The 23,394-nt window shown below is 40.1% G+C and overlaps 1 pseudogene; it reads left to right on the top strand.

Annotated features, from left to right (window-relative positions):
• The window catches only part of LOC141921626 (uncharacterized), a 43,119-nt pseudogene that overhangs the window by 16,157 nt on the left and 3,568 nt on the right, over positions 1-23,394 (top strand).

Here is a 23,394-nt window from a genome sequence, read left to right as displayed (position 1 = left end):
TTTTTTTTTTTTAAGAAATCTCCCAGTAGAGAAGAATGAAAATTCTACAGCAACAATGCACTAATTCTCTTTCAAAATCATCAGAGAGTGTATTCTGGAACTACTCTCACAGCCTAACTCTCTAGGCAGGATTGAATGTACAGATGTGCTGTTGCTGGAGGTCTTCTGCTTTTAGCTGAAATTAAATGGAAGTGGGTCTTGCTAGCTTCATTTCCAGCTGGGATAGAGTTCTTTCTGAATGAGGAAACAATAGCCCTTTGTCCAGCAGATGAGACAGCTTAGTTTAGCCAATATAAAACTTGCTTATGGCCTGTTGCTCAACCACTGTCTTAGTTTCCTCCAGAACAGTTCAGGTCAGGCAGGTCCAAATCAGAGAAATTGACTGTTTCCATTGAAATCTGAATTCTCAGCTTCTAAGTCCTTCTGCATCTTCCTCTTCCACAGTCTTCTGGTCTCAGTATGGAAAGTAATGTGGATGCTTTTCCACTTCTGTGTCAATGTAAAAGAGCTAGATGTAGATCATTTCATATTGACGTGACTGATTTGTTCAGAAGCGAGACAATTAATATTTTCAATCCCCTAATTGCCATCTGACCCAAAAATACTACAATGTCCCCTTGAGAATTCACATGCTGTCATGCCTGGCACATTTGTTTTTCTGTTCTAAGCTGTGGGTATTTGTAATTACAAATTTTATTTAAATAAACTTTATCGCTATTCTTGGTAGAGGAGCCTGAAGAGGACATGTGCCTTTGTACATCTTTAATTTAATCTTGAATTAATTTGGAGTTTCTCCAAAAAATGTAAAGTAACTGTGACAGTCATTGCCAAATGAGATAACGGAGAGTCTTGGATGAGTCTACACGTTTCAGGTTAGGGGAAATGGAGTTTTTCAAAGGTATGAAACTAGTGTGTGTGCTGGAAAAGAAACAGAAAATGGATTAGATGTGGAAAGATGTAGGTGTTTTTCAAGTAGTAAGTGCATTGCCTTGTTACTTTTTTAAAGGAGAAATGTGTATAATAAAAAATCTTCATTCTTCAGTAGAAAAAAACCAATGTTAACCATGCAAGATTTGGAAGAAATTTATCCTGTGGGCTGTTTATTCTATGTTCTGTTCTTGAGCCTTCTGATGGAGCATCCAGTAATATCCTGTGCCAGAAACAAGATGCCATACTGAGTTTGATACAGGCAGCAACCTCCATGTTCAGAAATCTCTTCCCAACAAAGAATGAATATTTGGGTGAATAAACATTTCTAATGTGCTTCTGAATATCTCTTCAGCTTCTAGATGTTTACTTTGAAGCTTACCAACATGCTTTGGATCCAGAGGAAAGATTTGCTTTGGCCCAAGCAATAATGGACATCATGCATAAACGTCCACGGTTTGATCTCAAGCTTGACTATTTTGTCAACACCTACAAAGATGAATGCATCTGTTTACAACTTCACCTCCAACTGCTGAGGGACATAGTAAACCATCAAGTAGGTTGAATTTACACTATATCCATCTTGGGGAAGTAGGAGGTGAAATTCGGAATGGGAAGCTTTGGTTATAACCTGCATGTGTTTATAGTGTTAAGATAGGTCAATACTAATTTAACAGTGAATTCTATGGATGCCTTGAAAGTTGAAGGCCTGAAGCTCAAGAGCAGAAAGCTGTCATTTAATCGACATCAGGAAGAAAATATTGGAAAGATTGCACAGCTTCATATGTCATGTTAAAACCACATCTGCTACCGTTTGAGACAATTAGAAATAATAGTTGAGAGGTGTGGAATCTAAATAAAGTTTTAATCTATATTTGTTCTGTGATGCAGTGGATAAGGAACTAGTCCTGTTTATAGTAAGAGAAAAGGGACTTTAAAAAGAATATAAATGAAGCTTTCACTTTAAAGTGCACTTTGAAAAGCAGTATATTTCAGATAGCTGTGAATTCCTGTGCTAATAATTAAAGCACAACATTTAAAATCCTTGCATTTTTCCTCTGGTTTAAAAATCTGCCTCAGCTTTACTGTGTATCCTGCCACAAGATATTTCCTTTCTCTGAGCTTTGATTTCAGAGGCTGCAAGTTGGAAGTTTAATTAGCTAACCTTTGTGACTTGGCTTTTAGTCCACAAGCAGAAGTTTGGGTTTTGGCACAACAGGCTACTGTTGTGCTGCTGTTGCCACTAATGCTACTATATTGCTAGGAATAAAAATGAACTGTTGTCAGCATTGTTGGAGCTCAAATTTTGTTCTGAAGGAATATGAAAGATTCAAAATAATTTTAGCAGGAATAATTCACCTAGAGTGGGTACATATATAATTGACTTCAAAATTTATATATATATAAATAGAATTTTTTGCAGCTTATGTTTAAATGAAGAATAGTTGGGTTTGCCTTGATTTCTATCTATGTGTGAATTTTACTGGCTAATGTCACTTGTGTTTATTGCTGGGTTTTAGATAGATGCCCAGAGGGAATACGTCCACAAGATTTGGTGAGAAGGTCAGAGAGGTGGCATTGGTGAATTTGGACTTTCTTATAATGTAATTACTAAGCAGCTTATCTCTCTTAACACTAGCCGGTGAGTAATTACACAGTTTTATTTTTCTGGAAAGTACCTCTTTCTGTTCTAGTTTCTGTGATTAGATTGTAAAAATTTGGGATCCAGCACCTGAAAATAAGACTATTTGAAAAACTAACAGGCTTAAGGTGAATCAAACAACCGATAAATGTCTTGTGTGATTTAGATAGGCAGAAAAACATTTAAGGAACAAAAGTGATTCCTCCCCGACTGCCTTTGCACTGCACTTCCGTGACAGTGGATTTGATACTTGTATCTTGCAGTGCACTGGGACATTAATATTCCCATGGGTACGGACTATTAAACAGTCATGATGAAAGTAGGTACTGAGATTAGCCTCGCTTTAGATTGGCTGCATCAGTATCCTGACCTGGCTTCACAACTTTCACTGCCCTTTGGACACAGTCTATTACTCTTTCTAGCACAACTGTTGGTCTGGATGTGCATGTACTCTGTTATCACATGTGGAATATTACCTGCAGAGCAGACCTGCCACATGTTCCCCATCCTGCAGCTGTGCAGCACTGCGGGTTATGTGACGGGTTTACATAGCAGCTAATACACATCCAGAAGCCAAGAGCTCCTTTGCTGCTGGTCCCTTCTGGTTTCCTGCATCTGTCTCAAACTCCTTGGCCCTCTTCCTCCCCTGACACACATTTGGATTTTGTGTCGGTTATCTGAGGGCTTATTTTGAAGTGAAGACAGTTTTAATGGGAGGGCATAATAGACATGAAAATGCAGTTAATAAAACATGTCAGCTAATGAAAGAGAATTTAAAACATTTTCTGTTTTCATTAGCAAATGAGACTACTTAGATGTGTTCCAACATAATTATGTTTATTAAGGCTTCAGTTCTATTTTCAGATCTGATGATTGATTTCTGATGTGCACTAAAGTCATTGCAATTTATTCTTGCAAATTAAGCAATTGTAAGGTTTCTTTATATATACAATTTATAACAGCCTTATTTGAGAGCTATTTATTCTTCCTTTGTTTTTGTTGTTTTTAAGTCCTACTTTGAAGAACATTTATTTGCTGGAGTTTCACCCTTCTCTTGGTCTGGTGTGCTTGATCCCCAAAGCTCTTGAGTATATCTACTAGGAATTCTACAGCATCTGCAGACCAAAAACAGCCAGTAAAGCAAGTAATCTAGAAAAACAAGTACTTCAGCTAGTAGTTGATGAGTGGCTAACTATGGAAAAACCAGAAACTTTATACAGCTCTCAGATTCAAAAAGATGTAAGTTCCATTGTTATGTTAGTAATGACTCTTTAAAGCAGGATGACCAAGAGTGTGATCTTGCTAGTTCATTTACATTTGGTGGTTAAAGTTCTAGCTATGTGATTCTTAATTCAATTATTTGCTTATGATTGGTGAAGACCCATTCCATCCACATTTAACACAAGATTTTTTTCTGTAAATAAACAGAGAAAGGTAGAACACTCGATCTCATGCCAGTATGAAGTAGGAACAATCAGTTTAATGAGAAGGAAAATACACACATTTAAACTGACATGAGATCACGGCAAGTCTTCAGGTTTTGTTTGTGTGTCTACAGTCTGCAAAAAAGAAAAAAGACTGGACATTAAAGCAAATGTTGTTATAGGTGGAACCGGTTATTACTGTAATGTCCCCCATTTCCTGGTGTAGGACTCTGAATTTGGTTGGTTATAATTTTGATAAATGCTAATTATTGTGAATGAAATCATTGATGCTGGATGTCTCTATCAGGTTGATTTTTTTTTAAAAGGAAAATAAATTATTTTATCTGTTTTCCCTATTAGACTGTGATACAGCTATGCTTTGGAGCATACATTTCAAGTTTGGGAAGGCTCATTAGGTAGTGATATGCTGTGCTTTCATTCCTGCCAAGTTTGGCCAGTGTAAACTAAATTAAAATATGTTATTGCAACATGTTCAGTAGGAAGACATTATCTGAAGTTTCTGTGTGCCCTGGTATACCTATAACCTGTGGCAAACCAGGACTTTTCACTGTCCCTGCAATAATAGCTCTGGTCTAAGTGATCCATGTTTGATTTGGATCTAAGCACTGAAGAAAAGTGAGTGCAAGGAGCTGTTAGCCTGTGCTGTCACTCATGTTGCCTTCACTGGAGGCAGCGGAGGAAGCCGGCTGAGCAGATTGCAGGGGAGACATGGCAGCTCCGTTACTGGAGCGGGAGCTGGACAGGAACACAGAAAATACAGCTGTCTTGGTAAGTGGGATGGCAGCCAATAAATAGGAATGAAGACTGAGGTAGATGAAAGACTGGGAGACAGAGACTAGGACTAAGACCCAGCATGTTCTTTCCTTTGGAAGAAAAATATATGTGGAAAAAAGTGCACTGCAGATTGGGGCTGGGACAAGAAGGCACCTCAGGTGGGGGTGGAGGGTTGTGAATGGTTTGGTAAAGAGATTGGATCAAGTTGTGCGAAAGCACTGATAACAGGACTTGTAGGGAGTAGGGGTGAAAATGAAAAGTTTGAGGCATGGAGACAGCTGGTTAGATGAACTGGCCTAAAGCAAAACCCAAGAATTACTTGTCCATCATCTCTCTGCTGCCAATAAAATCCATTGACAGTGTCCCTCTACTTTGTTGTCTACAGCAGATCACAAACAATTCTTTGCTTTTTTAATTTTAAATCCTAGAAGTCAGCAGCAGAGTTCTGTGATGGATCTTGCAGTTACCCTACTGCTGTTGCCAAGGGGGAAAGGGAAAGGTTTTGTTGTGTTTACCTTTTGCCCATTCCTTTTCCTCCAAAAGAAGCTGCAGATGAGACAAATGCATGCAAGCAGGCAATGTACAGAAGACACTAAGGCTGTAAAAGTCTAGCATTTAAATTTTAGGAAATTTACGTTTGCTGGAGCAGATTTAATTTGGTTTCCTATTGCATAGGCATAACGATGCAGTCTCTACATGATCACATATTATTTTTCTTTATGACTTGGTGTGCTAAAATCAACATTTCTGTCCTTCCTGGACTGCTCTTTTTGTGACCCTGGACCTCATTCTTTTCATGTTTTTCCAGCCCTTCACTAAGGACAGTTTTACAAGATCCAATTTTTATTCCCCATCTGACTTCCTAAGCATCTTTCAACTTCGTAATAAACAAATTACCCAGGGGTGAGGTACAGATGCTGCCAGCTTGGGAACAGGTGATTTTCCTATGTAGAAATATAAGAGGCCGTATAAAAAGAAAAGTGAATTCTGGAATTACAAGACTTAATGATCCCTGGGAAGCTGTGAGATCTTTCTTGCTCACCCCAAGCCAGGATCAGCTAGACTTATGTTATTCCCATGAGATAAATAGCTGAGCTGTTCTTAAACATATCATGTGATAGCGTTTTTCAAGCAGTCTGTTGTAGTATTGTAGTGCTTCACCAGCTTCATCTTTAGGAAGTTCTCCTTCAAGTCTAGCACAGGTGTGCCTTGCTACAGTCTAAGCTTGGAAATATGGAAGGTGCTATTCTCCCTGTAGCAGCTCTGTGAAGAAGCACATAAAGATGGGTTGCCCTGTCCCACCCATCCAGAGTCATAGAATTACAAAAGCGCATTGGGGAAGAGGGACAAAATAAAAAGTTGCACAACTTCTGACACTTAACTTTGGGGTGTTGTCTTTTCAAACTTTTTTTTTTTTTTTTTTTTTTTCAGTGTAGCTGTGTAGCAAATGGCAAGTGTTGAAATCTAGACTTTTATTACTAATAACTGCATGGCTGGGTTCAGATTTCCTCATGATCTGTGTGATTCACTGGTCATAAGCAGCAATATATGAAGCCACTCAGCTATAACAGTGGCCACATCTATCCCGTCTGACATGAGCAGGGTGGCACAGCTGTATAAGTGTGACAGGAGCATCTTCTGCACACAGAGCCAGGAGTTGCTCCCGCCCCCACTTCCACAGCACAACAGTCAATGAACCATTGTCTTCTTTCCAGCTCTCCACACTACCAAGCTGCATCTTCTGAAAATTTTTCTTTCCTGGGGCTTCTGCTCTTTTGGAGGCTTCCACCATCCCAGTAGAAAAGGGGTCCAGCTTTGCCAAGTTAGCTGACCATATGGGTTTGTTGTCCTCAGTTTGGAAGCATCATACATACAGTGACACGTGTGCTGAGATCTGCACACTCTTTAGAGGAGGAACGGCCTCAGCTAGTAATAAGTGAACCAAGTTACAGAGCCCCTCCTTTAGAGAGGTGTCTATATCTGAAAGCCTTCTGAATGTTGATTATAATAAAAAAGGCAAATATCTTGTGTTAGATATAAAAAATAAATAAAATAAACTTTGTTAAGTCCTTCAAGTAAAGCCACAGGTTTATAGATTCAGTGTCTTTACCTTTGAAGCAAGTGGCAAAACAGCAGTGTATTTTTAGGGGTGAGGATAGATCAGGGTGGGCACAATTCTGACCTTGCATGTGTTACAAATCAGAAGCAACTCCAGTCATGATTTACTCCAGAAAAAGAAAAAGGAGAATGTTCCCCTAAAGTATTTAAAGACCTTTGTCATCTGCATATGAATGATTTATCAGTTTCTTTTTTTTTCCCCCTTTCTTTGCAGTTATTTGCTGAGGTACTGATAGAAGACCCTGTTATGGTACAAGAGATTGCTTTGTCACTATTAGAGGTGGGAACAGATGAAGAAAAAAAGACAGTCAGTGAAAAACAGCTCTTTATCCTGGATTCCTTCTCCACACTCTTGGAGCTTGCCACGCTCTGCCATCGGCTGATAGAGGCAGCGATGGAGAGTGCACATTTAGCCAGGTTAGTGGATCCGTAGTGCTGTTTGAGCTATGGTGACCTCAGAGAGGTGTGGTTTGTAGGGAAAAAAAGTAACTTCTTTTAAATAGACCATTTACTGTAGCTGGGAAAAAAACACAGAGAAAGGGAGATGCCTGCATCTGTGTTGTGGGAGAGATGTTTGCTTGTTATGTGGAGATGGAGTCTACCTGGGGTTTGCAGATGTTCATTAGTTTCAAAAGTTGAGCCCATGCTGCTCCTCAAAGCTTAACAGGAGAGATCCTTTCATAAAATACCTAAATTTTGTCAAAAGGAGGAGCAGGAGGAATTCGTTGATCAAATGAATACAAAGATGCCTCCTTCTGCAGTTTTACACACGATTATTTTAAGCTGCCTTCTTATGAAGAGTAGTGCAATATAAGAAAATGCATGCGAGAAGTACAGGCTTTGTTCACGACCAGAGGTAGGAAAGCATAAAAATTGTTCTGGCTATGCTGATTGTTACAATGATAATGAAATCATCTGCAGAAAAGAAGTCAGTGTCATGCATTTATGGAGTTATCAGCTGGAGGACATGACAATTTGTACAGGAAGACAAAGAAGGACTCAGCTAATGGGAAGACTACAAAGGGTAGTGTTGAACTACTGGCTTGGAGGCAGGTTACTGGTGAAATTCCTATTGTACAGCTCCATACTACTTGACATTTTTATTAATGATTTCAATAGAAAACATAAGAGGGTGTTATTAAATTCAGGACATTGTAGTGCTGGCAGATAAAACTGATATGGAAAACAAATGGAATATCTTACAGGAAGAACTCACAGTTCTAAGGACTGGAGGAGTAGAGATAAGCATCAATAACACAAAGTTTAAGGTTATGCATAGTAATAGGAAATTCTCCTGTGAACTTTGAGCTTATTAGTCGGAGAAAGAATTGGGTGTGTAGCTGGTCATGGGATGGTTGTAAACTGCCAACATATTGCAACTGTGATGGGAGGAAAACCATTATATCTCACTGTGAATCAGGCAGTGAGTTCTGTAACCAGTAGAGAGAGGGAGAATTGATGCTGTGTACGTGATTCTGGTGAGGCCTCACCTGGATTATTAAGTGTAATTTGGAGATTTGTGTTCAGGCAAGATAAATTCAGATTGGAATGGGAGCAAAGATGATCTAATAGCATGCTGAGGGGAAATAGAGAATGCATTTTACAAAGGCAAATGAAATATCTTGACTTATTTATCCTAGCAAAATGAAGGCTGAGAGAAGATAAGATTGTTCTCTATAAATACACCAGGAAGATAAGCACTGGGAATGGAGAGGACCTATTTAAGCTAAAGGCCAATTTTGGCAGCAGAACAAATGCATTTAATCACTGTGAATAAATTTAGGCTAGAAATTAAAAGGGGATTTCTAAGAATCAGACAACAAAGTTCTGGAAGGGAAAGACCAAAGGGTAGAAAACTATCAGTTTTAAAATAGGGCTTGATTAATTTATGAAATGGATTTGTGGGACGTGATTGCTTGCAATAGCTATGATGATTGTGTAGGACAGATGACATTCCAGTCATGGTTTTTCTTTGTCTTAACCCTTTCTCTAGCTTGCTTCTTGAAAATTTACAGTCCATATCAAAAAGTCAGCAGCATTTATTTTCAGCAGCTGAAAACCTAGACATGTTTAAGACATGTGAATCACAGTCATTCCACTTAGTTTGGTGGAGAACCTAATTTTCTGTCACAACTCGTTTCCATTAAAGTAGGAACTGCCTGAACAGCTATAATTTGATATCTGGAACTTTCTTGGGCAAACTAACAAACCAGTTAATTTACTTCAACTCAAGCAATTCCATGAAGCAAAAAGGTCTCCTGTCTTGGCAATTTGTGTTTCTTGTTTGTATACTCAGCTTTCTAATAAAATACCCATTCTAGTTAAACTTCTTCCACTGGGGTTGAGATAACTCTCTGTGTTCCTTCACTCATACACATACACACACACACATACATTTTCTGGCAATTAATAAGGGGTAAGGTTACACTGCAACTTTTCACTTAGATAAAAAATCAATATCCAATCACTTTTTTTCATGAAACCTGTAGGGATTAAGTATCTTGAAAGACCTGTCTCTGCGTCAGATTTCATTAATATTCACCAACTGATTTAAAACTTCCAGAGGAGAAAGATGAGCAGACTGGATCATCACATGGATGCATTTCTTTTGGGAACATATTCATCTGAGGTTGTATGCTTAGAAATCCCTGAAAAGTAGCAGTAAATTGTCGTTTTCCAGGATGGGAAAGTTATGACAAAAGTAACACTTCATGATGCATATGTAAGGTCATTAAGCATAACATATCTTAATAGAAGATGGTTAAGTCAGCCTAAATACCAGTATAAACATATATAGTTTATTCAGTGTGACATTTTGAGGGGCTATTTTTACCTCTTCTTTTGATGTGATGAAATTCACAGTTCATTGTAATATGAACTGTTAGACACTCAAATTCAGACTGAAACATCAGAAGGGTTAGTAAACTTTTTTCCTGCTATGAAGAGTAAAATGAAGTGAGGGCACCTACATTTGTGGATTCCTCTACCTCATACCATAGTTTCTATCAGAATTTTGTGGGGGGACCTGCCAGAATTGTACCCATTACTTGCCTGTCTCTCCATTCCCAGAGTGGAAGGTCATTCACATCTAAAATACACATTTATGTTGTATGTACTGTTCCTTACAGCCCTTGTTGCTTCTCTTTGTTCCTCAGTGTTCCTCAATATTCATCTTCTACCATCTGATGAAAAGGGACATCCTTTGGTAGAATAATAGAGCTAGACAGTGCAGCTTTAGTCTGAATTTTGCTTGTCTCTAGTTTTGTTTGACACAGTCACCTTTTTAATATCTTTTTATTTTCTATTTTTTCCCTTTGCTCAGTATTAAGCTGATTTGTGTGCTGATGTCTGTTCTGTACAGGCTATTCATATGTCTATACTGGTCAACTAAGAGAGCAACATTTATAATAATTACACAGAGCTCTTTGTTTTAAGACCTTAGAGTTGATTTTGGCTGTGCTCCACATGATTATTGGTTGATGCTTGTGGTGTCTTTCATATATTATTTTTGTCTCCTCCCCTTTTCTTTCCCTTACTTTGCAGGCAGGGAATGCTACCTGATTTTAAAGGACAAAGAGCTATGTCTTTTAGGTCCTATTTGTGTCTTGATCACATTCTCATGACATAGCTTCTCTGTGACCTGATTTCTTGACTGCTAAAACATCTGTCTCAGATGTTAGGAGGAAGCAAGGGAGTATCTTATTCCTTTGCAGTCTGTATCAAAAGGTCAAATTATTTCTTTTTAGCATCTTATACTACATGAGAAGAGCCATCACAGACCAGATCAGTGTTTCTGTGGTCTTGCACTTGAAGGAGTGCAGGGACAGATCCATAGGGAGGAAATATAAAAACCAGGACAGTGCCCAACTTCTGACATTTGATGCTTTAGAGATTTCCTGAGCTAGTGCTTGCATCTAGACCATGTGTTTACTGTCTGCTGATGAACTGCCCTCATAATTTGTTATACTGGGGAGGTTGTACTGGGGTTGTGTCATATTGGGGCCTTCTAGAGTAATTGTTTCTTAAGTTATGAAGTCACTGTTTTAATAGTAAGAATGTGTATGAACTCTGTTTGTCTATTGAGGCTTCCTGTCTGGCAGTCAGACCTCTTTCCAATTTCTAGTCTAAAATAATATTCTTCACCTCTCTGCCAAATGCAGTCCTTTCTAAATAGGAACATTTAGCATATTTTTCTTGATTTTCCCTTATGACATTGTAGACTTGCAACTTAGTGTCTTTTGTTTGTAAGTGCTGAGTGTGTCAATTGAATAGGTGATACTAAGCAACCATCAGTTACCTGGTTACAACATTTGTTTGCTTTGTATCCATCATAGTATTTCAGATGCCAAGAAATGTTTTAAGTTAAATGCAGATGTCTCATTGAAATTAACCTGGTGGATGCAGGTTTCTAGGTATGTACTGCCTACAGCAGGAAGAAAGCTAATTTTTCAAATGCATCCATGTGGTTTTGTTTCTAGGTTCTATAAAGCTTTTGCAATGGAAGCAGGTTTTGGGGAGTTCCATTTGTATCTGAGGCCTGTGCTCTTTGAATCTGCATCTCACAGGGAGAAAGCAGACCATGTCCCACCAATATTCATTACATCTCTCCTGGAAGATGACAGCTGTGTTGACAGGTAGACTGAACTTTTCTTTGTGTTTCACAGGGCATCATCCCTTTAGATTGGATTGGATCAAGCCTTTAGTCTGCTTAGGCTCACATATAAGCCACAAAAACTTCAGTGTGTAAAATACATAAAATTACTCAGGCAGAAAATGTAAAATGCTGCATGATTTGTTCCCTTTTCGTATAGAGTCTGGAATTGAATATTGCCATTTTAAGGCTGTTGAGCAGTGAAAGTGAGGAGACACTGAATTTGTGTGGAATGCTGGCAATTTTGGAACTAAAGTGCATTTTCTTTCAAAGTAAGGGATGTCTAACAGGTCTGGCCTGAAAGTGATTGCCCCAGACTCTATAGGTAGCAAAACGGGACCTCAGAAACTCTTAATTCTGAGCACAAAGAAAGCTTATTCTCCTAGAGTTATACTGCACTTCATGAAGTGACATCTTTGACCTTTGTTTTTCAACTCAGTGACTACTGGACCCAATCTCTGCACAAGGAAAAGGCTATTTATTATCTTCCCTTTTCCTCTGGGGAAAGTGACTGGAACAAGTAGATTTTTCAGTTGCCGTGATTTACTCTTTAAAGAGTTGGTAAATATGTGTGTGTATACACATACATAAATACAACCATTTGTGTCTGTGTTTGTGTGTATTTCAGATCAAGGTTTAGGAGGAAGAAAAGAAATAACCTGTGAATTCTCTTACTGGATTCAGGGAGGGCATCCTGTCAGTTGTTCCCTATGGCTAACTGGGCAGCAGGGCTCCCTTCCAACCTGTACATCTACCACCTGCAGTCCAGTGCTGTTGTTTGCATCCTAGTCACTTGCCTAGCACAGAAAAACACATTAGAAACCAAGGCTTGAAACAAGGCACGATTAAACTGAACAGGCAGATTTTTCACTGGTTTAGACTAAGCTCATCTAGGAGATGCTAATGAGTCATTGTAATGTCAACCACAAAACATCACGGGATATATTCTTTTTCTTACAGAACTGCTTCTGAAAACTAAAGCAACATCCTAAGATCACTAAATTAGGGACTAGAGTGACCAATTCCATTATGTGTTCTAAATTTAAAGGGGGAAAGAAATTAAAAATATTTCTGAATATATCACTATTTTCCTTTCATCCTCAGTTTGGCTTCTTTCTCTGTCATACTCCATGTTTATAGATAATTCTGCTTTCATTGCAGATATATTCCATCTAGCTTACCATTAAGCATCCAAGAAATTGACAGTCATGTTGGAAAGTTTAGTTTCCGTACAAGAGATGGTGTTATGCAGGTGAATTATTCTATTTGCAGAATAAGCAAAAAAAAATGTATTATGTTATTATTTATTTGCTAGACTATGAAAGGGCCTCATTGATGTGTTTACTAGACACTATTAACTTCTCTATAGTTTTTCTTTCTCTGAGTGATAATATGATTTGCTCTACTGTTTCATAATTAACTTCATAAAATCGCACTGAAAATTTGATCGTTAATGTGGCCTAATCCAAGAATCCTTACTGGGATTAAAGTCTTTAAGTCAGCAGAGTTTTGCCTAAGAAACTTTGTTAAATAAAGCAGGATGCCTGTGTGTGTCTGTATACACACAATAACAACATCTGGTGTCGAGAATTCTGTAACAACGTAAGAAAACGACCTTAGTCTTCAGTGCTGTTTTGCATATTTAGTCCTTTCCTCTTCGTACATGTGTATAGAAACAGTATCACAGACTGCCAGGCCGTGGAGATTTCTTCTTTAAAGCTCTGCACAAAGTCTTCTTCTTGCCATCAACTCAGTCATGACCTGTACTCTGTAGCAGAGTGGCATGTAATTAATAATTTGCCAAGGAAAACCAAATATGTTTTATTTGGTATCTATTCCTTTTCCAGCCTGTTTGCACTTGGCTGTGCTGTTTGGCACCATCCTGCTCTACAGAGTAGAGTTGAGAATACAACTCACTAACTACAAATGAATGAAAAGTTTCCTTGATCTCTAGATTTAGTCTTGTTTCAATGATAACAACGGATACAAATATAATAGAATGCTCCCCCTTATCCCTTCTTTCATTAAATTGAGCTGCTGAAATACGACAAGACAGAGAGTGATGTCTGTAGAGTAACCTGTCTTTTAAATAGCAGAGGAAATGTCTAACATGTTGTTTTCCCTCTCCTTAGCTCTTGTGTCCATCTAGAATAAGGAACATGCAACTTATCTTGGCCTGTCAGGTCATTCAGAAAAATGCTCTTTTGGCGGCTGTTCAGCAAGCCTCCTTCTGTTACTTGGTCCAGCCTCCCCATACCCTGGACATAAAGGTTAGCAGCATCTTCTTCCTCACATTGCACCAGTAATAATGGGTTTTGTCAGACTTAGCCCAAAGAGGGGATCTGTTAATTCTGCTTGTAATCAGTTGGATGGCTGTCCTGTGTAACACTTGGAACAGCATCACTGATGACTGCAGGAACTGCAGTGATTGTGTATTAGCGTATGACATACAAATAAATGGTGTCACATCAGTGATTTATTTAAAGTCTATTAGTTGGGTAAGTGATGAAGCATAGCTAAAAATATACCTCAAGAGAGGACTGAAAGAGGTTGGAGATTAATTGGATTCAAAAGGCACAGGTGAAATCTTATAGCCTGTGGTATTCAGTAAGGCTAGCAATCACAACCTGACCTTGAAATATGCATTCTTCTGGGACGGCGAAACCATCAGTTCCTGCCGCTTTCATTTGCCCTGTCTTCTGAAAACAGAAGTATGGTCAACACTATTTCCAGTGGGAAACATTCATGTCAGCTTGATGCCATAATGTTGGTTCAGAAGCTACCTGGCAGGGTCATCAAGCAATTACTGTTACTTGTCTTATATTTGGCTTTTCTTTTTTTTTTTTTTTTTTCATTTTGTGTTTAATATAGGGTGCTCAGGAGCTACCCTTGCTTCATACATGCTAAATTGTTGTCGGGTTCTGTGTTGCATTTTCGTACACAGTTGCTGTGTCTCTTGCAGAGACAGCTGCATTACAATGATGAGCTAAGTGGCCTTGTATGCAATTTTGAATTAATAAACAAATAGTGATTCTTTAGGGCTTGTCTTGCCTCCTCTGTGCTTATATTGACATGTCTTTCCATGTTCCCTAGGACACCCCATCCATCCCCTCTCAGCCCCCTCTTGCATCCCTGATGGTTCCCATACCCAGTCCCCTACCACCAGGCAGTATCCTCAGCTCATTCCTGTGTATGGGAAGTGTCCGTCTTTTGCTGGACAAGAATCACCGTGTTTTGTGGCAGGTCTGTAGACGTGCATGTGCTGACTGCCTGGCTGTCATGCTGGGAGCCCAGCTGGCCACTGCCTCCTGGGACCCGAGCAAGCCAACCAAAATGGCTAGGGATCAAACTCTCCTTGCCTTTTCCCTGAGCAGGGGGTTCTCCTCACTAGCTGAATGATGCTTTTGCAAAACTGGAAGGAGCTTTATACCCTTGAGACCTCTGTACTTATGTCAAATGTATTTAAGATTAGTCAGAGAGTTCAAAAGTTGGTAGAGATGGGTTGAGGCTAAAACATTTCCTGTGTGACACCAGTTTCTTTCTGAGTTTAAAAATGAAAAAAATATGTTATCACAACTTTCCATTGTCTCATTTAGGGTCACTCAGAGCTGCAGTGTGAGGAGGAGAGGGAAAGACGTTTCATGCAGCTGAGACTTGCAAGCTTCTGAGCATGAATTGCTGTTCCTACAGCAGTGTCCTATACACTTTCTTTCCTTACACCAGAGCTGAATGTAAGGGAGGTCCTAGGGCCCACACTCACCCCAGAGACTGTCAACGGCACCAGAACAAACTCGTTTCACCAGTGCACGGTTTGCATGCTATCCCAACACAGGCAGGGCAGTGATTCTGCACCACACAGTTGGGATCCATTGGCCCAAACAAAACAATATCCTGATGACCCACCAGAAAAAAAGCTTAGTATTGTGCGGTCAGAGCTGCCTGCTTGCTGCTGAGCAGGAACCCTTTGCACCACTGATCTTATGCAACTTTTGGCAACACACTAGCCATGTCCCAGGGAGCTGCTGCACTCTGCAGCCACTTGGTGGGCACCCAGGTGTTGGCAGCTGAGTGGCCAGTTGTGAGGCCAGCTGTGCAGCCTCCCAGGACTGGCCACAGTCTACTTTGTCCCAGAGGCTGTTTTCTATTCCCTCTCACTGAGAAGTCTGAGATTCCCTGTCTTCATTTCTAATCAGATCCTGCAGCACTGAAATCTCCAGTGGAACTGAGCAGCTGTGGTTTCTTTCCCAAATCGATCCTCTGCACTGCCATACACAGTGCCGGTGTTGTGTGTCTCTGAGGATAATTAGCCTTACTCTGGAAATAGCTCTTCATCCCCCAGTTGAAAAGGATTGATCTTCCAAACGTTTGGAGCTCTTTTACTGTCTAAATGCTGAATGGCTTCTTTTCCACAGAATGACAGCGACTGTATTTTTTGTTTTCAGATGTCTTCTCTCCTCTGTAAATCATTTAATGGCTGCTGCATCCATTCTGGATCAGTTTTTGCTGATTTACTGTCAGTGGTATTAGCTAACTAATCAAACTCACACACAGAGGACAATTAATACAACCAACAGAGGTAGTGATAAGGAGGTCATGCATCTGTTATTCCAGATTAACATGTAAAACTGGAAAAAATCTCCTTACATAGGAAAGGGAGTTTGTTGCAGGTTGTCATAGGCTGTGTCTGCACCGAGGGACCCACCAGTGCTGTGGGTGGTATGGTTGCCCACCCAACACAGGCCAAGGCCCGTGGTATCTCCCTTCAGCCCATGTGAAGGAGAGCTGGTTGTGAGATGCCAAGAGAGCTGTGTGCTCTGCAACTCATGCTGTGGTCTGGCTGGTTGATAGCCAAGACCTGTGGGCTGTGTCATGAAGGGCACAGGCTTAACCAACCCAGTCTCACCAGGCAATAAACCCTCATGCAGCCCAGCCTGTTTGTTACTGGTCTAGAACCTTCAGAATGGCAAACTCCCATGTATTTGTAACCTCACTGCCCAACTTTTCTATGCTGACTTCGTTTATAGGCTGAAAGATTTCTCAGAAATTAAGGCACTGATTGTGTCTGCCCATTTACTTCTAAGGCAGTTGCTGACCACTGTTTTTTAAATACATGTTGTATGTTCCTTGTGCTCAGCCAAGCAGGGAGAGGATTGTTCTCTGGGCACTAAGTCCATTTTCTGGACTTAGTGAAATTCATTCCATTTGCATGTTTTCACAACAGAGCAAAGATGTTCTTTGGTAGATCTGTCTGCAAGCAGCACTAACTGAAGACAAGCTAGTACTTAGGAGAAGGAACTCAACTCTCAAAACGTGGCGCTTTTTTTCCCATTTTGGTCTTTCCCACTATACGCAAAAGGCAACAGCTCTTCTTGATTTGCAGGGGAATTTACTTTTTTAGCTGCCCTTGATTTCAAAGTGCCTGTGCCATTTTTGAAATATGACTTCAAGAACTTGGAAAAGAACCACTTGTTCCTGCTTGAAAATTAGGATTATTTTTATATAAATATTCAGAAATTTCTGAGGTTTCTTCATACCAGGAGCCACCGGAACTTAAATAGATGGGGGGGGGGGGGGATGAGCATAGTTTATTGTGTTCATGGGGAGGCAAACTGATTTTCCAGAAAAGTGATCTAGATATACAATTATTTGTACATATTTGAAAATGTGAATATCTGAGAATATTCATATTTTATTTGCAGCTGATTGAATGTCGAGAATGTTGTCTGATTTATAAATTGGGTACTGTCTCTGAGTCTGGTGCCCCTACAGTTTCATTATGCCTGTGCTCAGTGAGAAATGTATTTTTTCTGTGACTTTCAATGATCGCAGTGAATTATTATATCATAAAGCTAAGGTAAATGAAAGCATGCAGAATTGCAAATCTGCACTGATTTAGTAGGAAGAGCTGCCAGTCTTTATGAGAGCAAACACAGAATTGATATTCATGATATTTCAGGAAGGAAATGTAAGTCTAACAAGTCAGAGCAGTTCAGCAAGTGGAAGAAATTCAGTGCCTGGGAGTGAAACAGAGGATCAGCTGCTGCAAGCAACAAGACCAGCCACTTCATTTTCCCCAGGGTGTTCTCCAGGTTTACTCTGTACCATTAAAAGGTATTTGTTACAGACTGGCCAGGCCTCCTCCACTGGGTAGGGGTCAGACTGGCGCATGTGTGAATCCTGAGCTCTACCTGCTTTACATTGCGCTGGGCCTCCTCCATGACAAAACATAGCGATGGGCACTTGATCGTAAGGGCATGTTCCCAGACACCCTGTTTGTTGGTGTGAATTAGTGGTCTGAGTGTTATGGTTGGCTCACCATACCCTGTCCATGGGACTCTGGCTTCACATCAAACCCCATGGAAATCACCTGTTAGTTAGAGGAGGAAGTCCAAATACCTCTTAGGAGTTTCTAAGCATCAGTGAGTTTACAGTTGAAAACATTGCAAAATTATGACAAATAGTAAGTGGGCCAGGATAAGGCCATTAAATATGATTTTGCTCCTCTTGTAGAGCAGAGCTTGGTCTCAGTGCTTGTAGGCCCACTTAATAGCTCCTCGGCTCAATTTCCTGGCTTTTACATGGGGTACTGTGTACTAACAGAGTACTGGTAAGACACAGAGCAATTTTTTATATTATTCAGTGCTGATCAGCTGGAAGTTGAGCACGGAAAACTCTGTGCTAATTGAACAACCTGTGCTTTGAAGGTATAAATAAAAAGGCATTTCAACATGTCCAGCTTAGCTCAGGCAGCCTCACTGTTCCTGCTGTAATGACAGCATGAGAAGGTACTTTTTTTTTTTTTTTTAATTTGTCACTATTTCTTTCACCATTTATTTCACTTGCACTGAAATTAAAAATGTGTAGTCTGGGAGTCTTTCCCCAGAGCTCATCTCATCTCTGGTAGCTGATCCACAAGATCCAGTGTATTTGTACCTGTTATATATAAGGAATGAGTAAATTAATGTTGTTGGAGAAGCTGTGTCTGATCTAAAGGAGTTATTTGAATGGTTCAGAAGGAAGTTATCAGTTTACCTTTTGGGAGGTGTCTCTTCTCAGCTCCTATGCTTTTTTACCCTCGTTAGGCCTCCAGAAGCTTTTGTTTCCATTCAGCTGGAGAAACGGGGACGCCGAGACAGGATGATGAACACTTTCACTCAAAAGAGAGAAGCACTGGGCATCAAGCTGCAAAACCCTGTAAGTACCTCAGGAGGCTCCTCAGCATTTTTGAGAGGAACTGTTGGTTTTTGGCATGTAGGCAAAGCAGTAGCTTTGAGTTAGCATTGTACTTACTCTGTGGTTACTTTAGGGAGAAAGGTAAACTGGTGGCAGGTGTGGAAACTCCAGTGGAGGGGAGGAGGCTGGGACATGGCCAGGGTGTGCGGGTCAGGTGCGGGGCTGCAGACGATGGCAAGTGGGAGACTCAAATGAACCTTCTTCCACTGCACCGTCCTGCCGTGGTATCCCATGGGCACGGCTGCAAGGCCTGTGATGGAGACGTGCATGGAAAACAGCAGCAGTCTGCGGACATGTGGCTAACTAAAGGCGGTGGATGCTAACGGGCATTGCTTCTAAACTATTTCCAACCTAGGTAAGGAGGTAAATCCTGGATATAGTTATGCTGATAGGTGCAGAACTGTTCTGGGCTTTTATGTATGAAGCATCCAACAGTGGTCCTAGCTAGAGATGGACGCTATGGGAGGAAGACTCCTTTAATAAATATTTATAGTTTTTTAATTTTAGAAGAAGATGAGAAAGTCATAAAAAATAATATTTGTAAAGATACCACGATGGGTATAGATTCTGCCTTTTGCAAAATTCCTCTTTATCCAGCTTCTGGATAAAGGTGAGAACATAGATCCTGTATTAAACTGCTTGTGAATCTGTATGTACGGAACACACTACAGGTTAGGCATGGCCTTTAAGAACTTACCAGATAGTAAAAAGCAAACTTGTTCTACACAAAGTTTTAATGGCTATTCTGTTTTTGAAATAGGCAGCATAAATTATTTACTTTAATGTACTCATAACCTTGCCAGCTCAATAGGCTAAATGAGTGTATGAGGAAATAACTGCTAGCTGCAGATTCTTTTGGGAAATATTACAGATTTTGTGAACAAAATTGTATGAACCGGACTGGAATTAAATAATTCTAAATTTATTCACAAGACTGCTTTAACTGTCTACTGGGTCTGGCACACTGGTTGAAATCTTTCTTGATGTTTATCCTCCTTAAAGTTTTGGAATTTCATAGTTTAGATATTTGTAATACTGTACACAATCTGGAGGGGTGTTTAAAATTGTATCAACAGAAAATGTTACAAGTGTTCTAGCTTTGTTAGACTCACAGTACATGTAAGTCCTATGTGCATGATACTAAGAAGAAAATATTGTCTCATTATAGGATGAAGTTCTGAAACTCAAGAGAGACATTATTGTTGAATATTGTCATAAGTAAGTATATCTGATACAGAAGTTTACTCTATGTCTAATATATGTTTAATATAGATTTACTATAGATATTTCCATACAAACACATCATGTTTTAAATGCAACTCTTGTTCTGAGAGCATCTTTTTCATGTGGATAATATGAACTTATGGACTTTCTATTCATTATTTTATGAATATACCTGTAAGCCATTTTGCAGGCTAAGGAAAAGAACATATTCAGTGGTTTAGTGGGATAACACTACAGGCAGTACAAGCCATGTTGCTGGATGAGTAGGAAATATGCCACTTGGTTTCTTTATGAGGAGAAAGGATTGATGATGGGATGCTAAGTAGAGGCACACAACACCAACACTTTGTTGGTATTTCAGCAGAAATGCCAGATAAATGTCGTCAAGATGAGGGATAAATCTACAGTAGATCAGAGAATGAGTGAGTGGGATGTACTATCCTGTGAATTCAATCTATTTTGTAAGGCAACTTGTGAGAAACCAGAGTTTCAGACAGAGTTGTACTTGATTTTATTCTTTTAAAATCCTGTGTTCTTATGTTAATGTTCAGTATTTGTTATGAAGCCGCCTAAGAGCTGTATGTTCCAGATCCATTCTGTCATAAAACTGGGCAAGAAGCTGACATGTGGCCAGCGTCTAGGTCTGTCTTCTCCTCATAAGCCTAGGTAGGCAGAGGTGCATCTGAGCCACCTTGGGAAAGAGCACAGCAAGAAGCAAACTGCAAGCAGGGCAGCAGTTTCCATAAGCCATGTTTTGTAAATGATGGAGATTTGTGTCGTGCTGCAGATGCAGACTACCTTTAACCCACATACAGCTTATCGAGTGTGTGGGTAAGGCCAGGCCAATGGGTCTGGAGGCAGCTTGCAGCCAGTTCTTAAATGCCACTTCCACAATTTTTATCCTTCTGGTTGTTGCAGTACAGAGGAACTGTAAATTTTGTAAATTTTGCTGTAGAAGATGCCAAAGATGTCCACACAGAAAGAGATTAAGTTCAACAAAGGTAGAGATTATCTGGACAGAATACATTCTGCACAGCACTATATATTTTAACTATGCCTTTTTTAGGCTGAATCAGCGTGTGTCCCAGCATGCCCTGAGAGGTCAGCTCATTGGGTACTACAATAGCCTAAGAAGCCTCTTGGATGATTTCCCTGTCATCAGAGACAAGTACTTCATAATTGGACTATCTCAAGGAAAGAAAGAGGAGCAAGAGTTTAAGAAAAACCTTGCAGCTGATTCCAGGTTTGTATTGTGTTTGCAAGCATGTTCCTGGGTACCAAAGTCCTCAGTCTAAATAAAGGTGCATACATGTTTGTAAGGGGAATGGTAGTCTGAAAGTGCCCTGAGCAGTGTGTTCTGCCAGTCTTCAGGCAATTTTGATGGATGGAGAATATGCAGAATCAGAGTCCCCCACAAAAGCTGGCATACATAGAAGGAAAACTTCAGAAATGTTCTTGCTTCTAATCCTGGCATTGCACGTTAAGGGGAAAACAAATGGATAACCTCATTTTCAGGATGTAAATCCTTTGCTTTAATGATTAAGCCTAGGCAGTGAGGGTTGTTTTACCCTTTAAATTTTATTTATTTAAGATTTAAACAAAACCTGTTAATAAGTTGCAGGTATGTGACTTATCAGAAGTTAGGAAAGGAGAGGAAGAGCACACAACACACCAGGAGATGACCCTGTATCATCTGCTCCTTTCAGAAGGGACGTTGGTTTTGGCCATGTCACAAGTATCTCTTTCCTCAAAACTTGTGGCTAGCAAGGCAAGCCCTTCTGCTGACTCTCTGTAAGTCTCTGGGTTTCCTATGTTAGCACTAGCAGGCAGATGGTTTTAAATGTGAAAGTAGTCACCCAGAATACTGGTTTTGCTCTTGATCATCTTGCCGCCCAGCAATAGGGAGGCTCAGCAGCAAACAGAAAAAACATTCATTAAGGTTCAGGCAAAAGCTTTAGTTCCAACAACAAAGATTGGAGTGTGGTTACAAGCCCAAAAAATCATAAAATGTGGTTCAACAAGATATTTGAGAAGGCGGTTGTCACCCCTTCCCTCTTGTTTAAAGGCATGCCAGCTGCAGGCTTGTGGAGCTACACCGGTTTGGGGTATCTGGCTAGTAGTTTCTGGGAAGTAACCCCCTCACAGGCCCATGGTACAGGCTGGTTTTCTTCCTTTATTTACCTACTTTTATTGGATGTTCTCTAAGGCACTGCTGTCTCAGATGGCCTGAGAAGCTTTTAAGCTCTCTAGTGTTTTGCATATTATCACAGAAAGTTGTACATGGGCCGTTCGTTAAACATTCACTCTTAGCTTTAGAAGGCGCCTTCTCTGGACACAGTAACAGGAGAGATAATAGTTATCCTAGAGCAAAATATTTTGGTAGACTTACATTTCATGCTCAAGCTACCCCCCATCCCAGGTTCTTTCAGTCTGGGGGTTTGTGGGTCTCACAGTGTCCATCTTCTTCCCTGAACTCGTTTGGGAGTTAGGACCAAGAGTGGTGACTTGTCATAGGAACTGATCCTAGTTTATTAGCAAGGGTTAAGTCAAACCTGATTTATTTGCTGAGTTCAGCTGCAGAAGCTATACTTCTGTAGTTCATGCTATGCAATTCCTTTTACTCTTGGTGTCATGGGAACGTTGAGCAAAGAATAAAGCCATGTACATTTCAGGAGTATCCATCTTGTGGCAGAGAAGGTCTTGCAGAGCATTGACTCTGTAGGGATATTCAACATAGAGATCAGTGAGTCCTAGCATTGTGCACTCTAATCAGATATTGGCTTGTGCCTCTTGGACCTGTAGCTTTTCAACAGCAAGAAAATATTTCAATAACCTAAAATACTTTATAGGGTTACACTATTACACTTCTTCAAAAATGTTAATATAAGTGTATTAACTTATAAGTAGTTACACATTGTCCTTTTACACTTTGAAGTGAGACATCAGGAGCAATGAACATCCTAGAAAACAAGCATGTATACATATGTATGCTCTTTTATTTTTTAAATAGCCTTAAATTTTCTGAGGTCGCCTTTTCTCCTCCTGTACTTCGACACTTGTCTGTGTCTCTCCAGCAGCTTGTAGCCCAGCCACACTCACTTTCATCTCACTTGCTATACTGTGCTGCTTTTCTGGGTTTTATATATGAAGGAAGCCAAGAGCAAAGCCTTACCTACAGGAGGGAGGCAGACATGAAGGTGTCCAGGGAGCAGCGTGGGGACCACTGCAGCCTGCCCTTTGCACCTGCATCGACCTGCCCCTGCGCAGGCTGGCACGGCAACTGGCACTCGTGCCAGAAAGGGAGCTGCAGGGAGCTAGAGAAAAGTCTTTAATTAAAAATGGCTCCTGTCCTTTCAGCCACTCTGCCCTTTTTTTGTACC

Source organism: Strix aluco, chromosome 3 (assembly GCF_031877795.1).
Source record: "Strix aluco isolate bStrAlu1 chromosome 3, bStrAlu1.hap1, whole genome shotgun sequence".
Classification (NCBI taxonomy): domain Eukaryota; kingdom Metazoa; phylum Chordata; class Aves; order Strigiformes; family Strigidae; genus Strix; species Strix aluco.
Note: the sequence above shows the minus strand (reverse complement) of the source record. Positions and strands in the feature narration are given on the sequence as shown.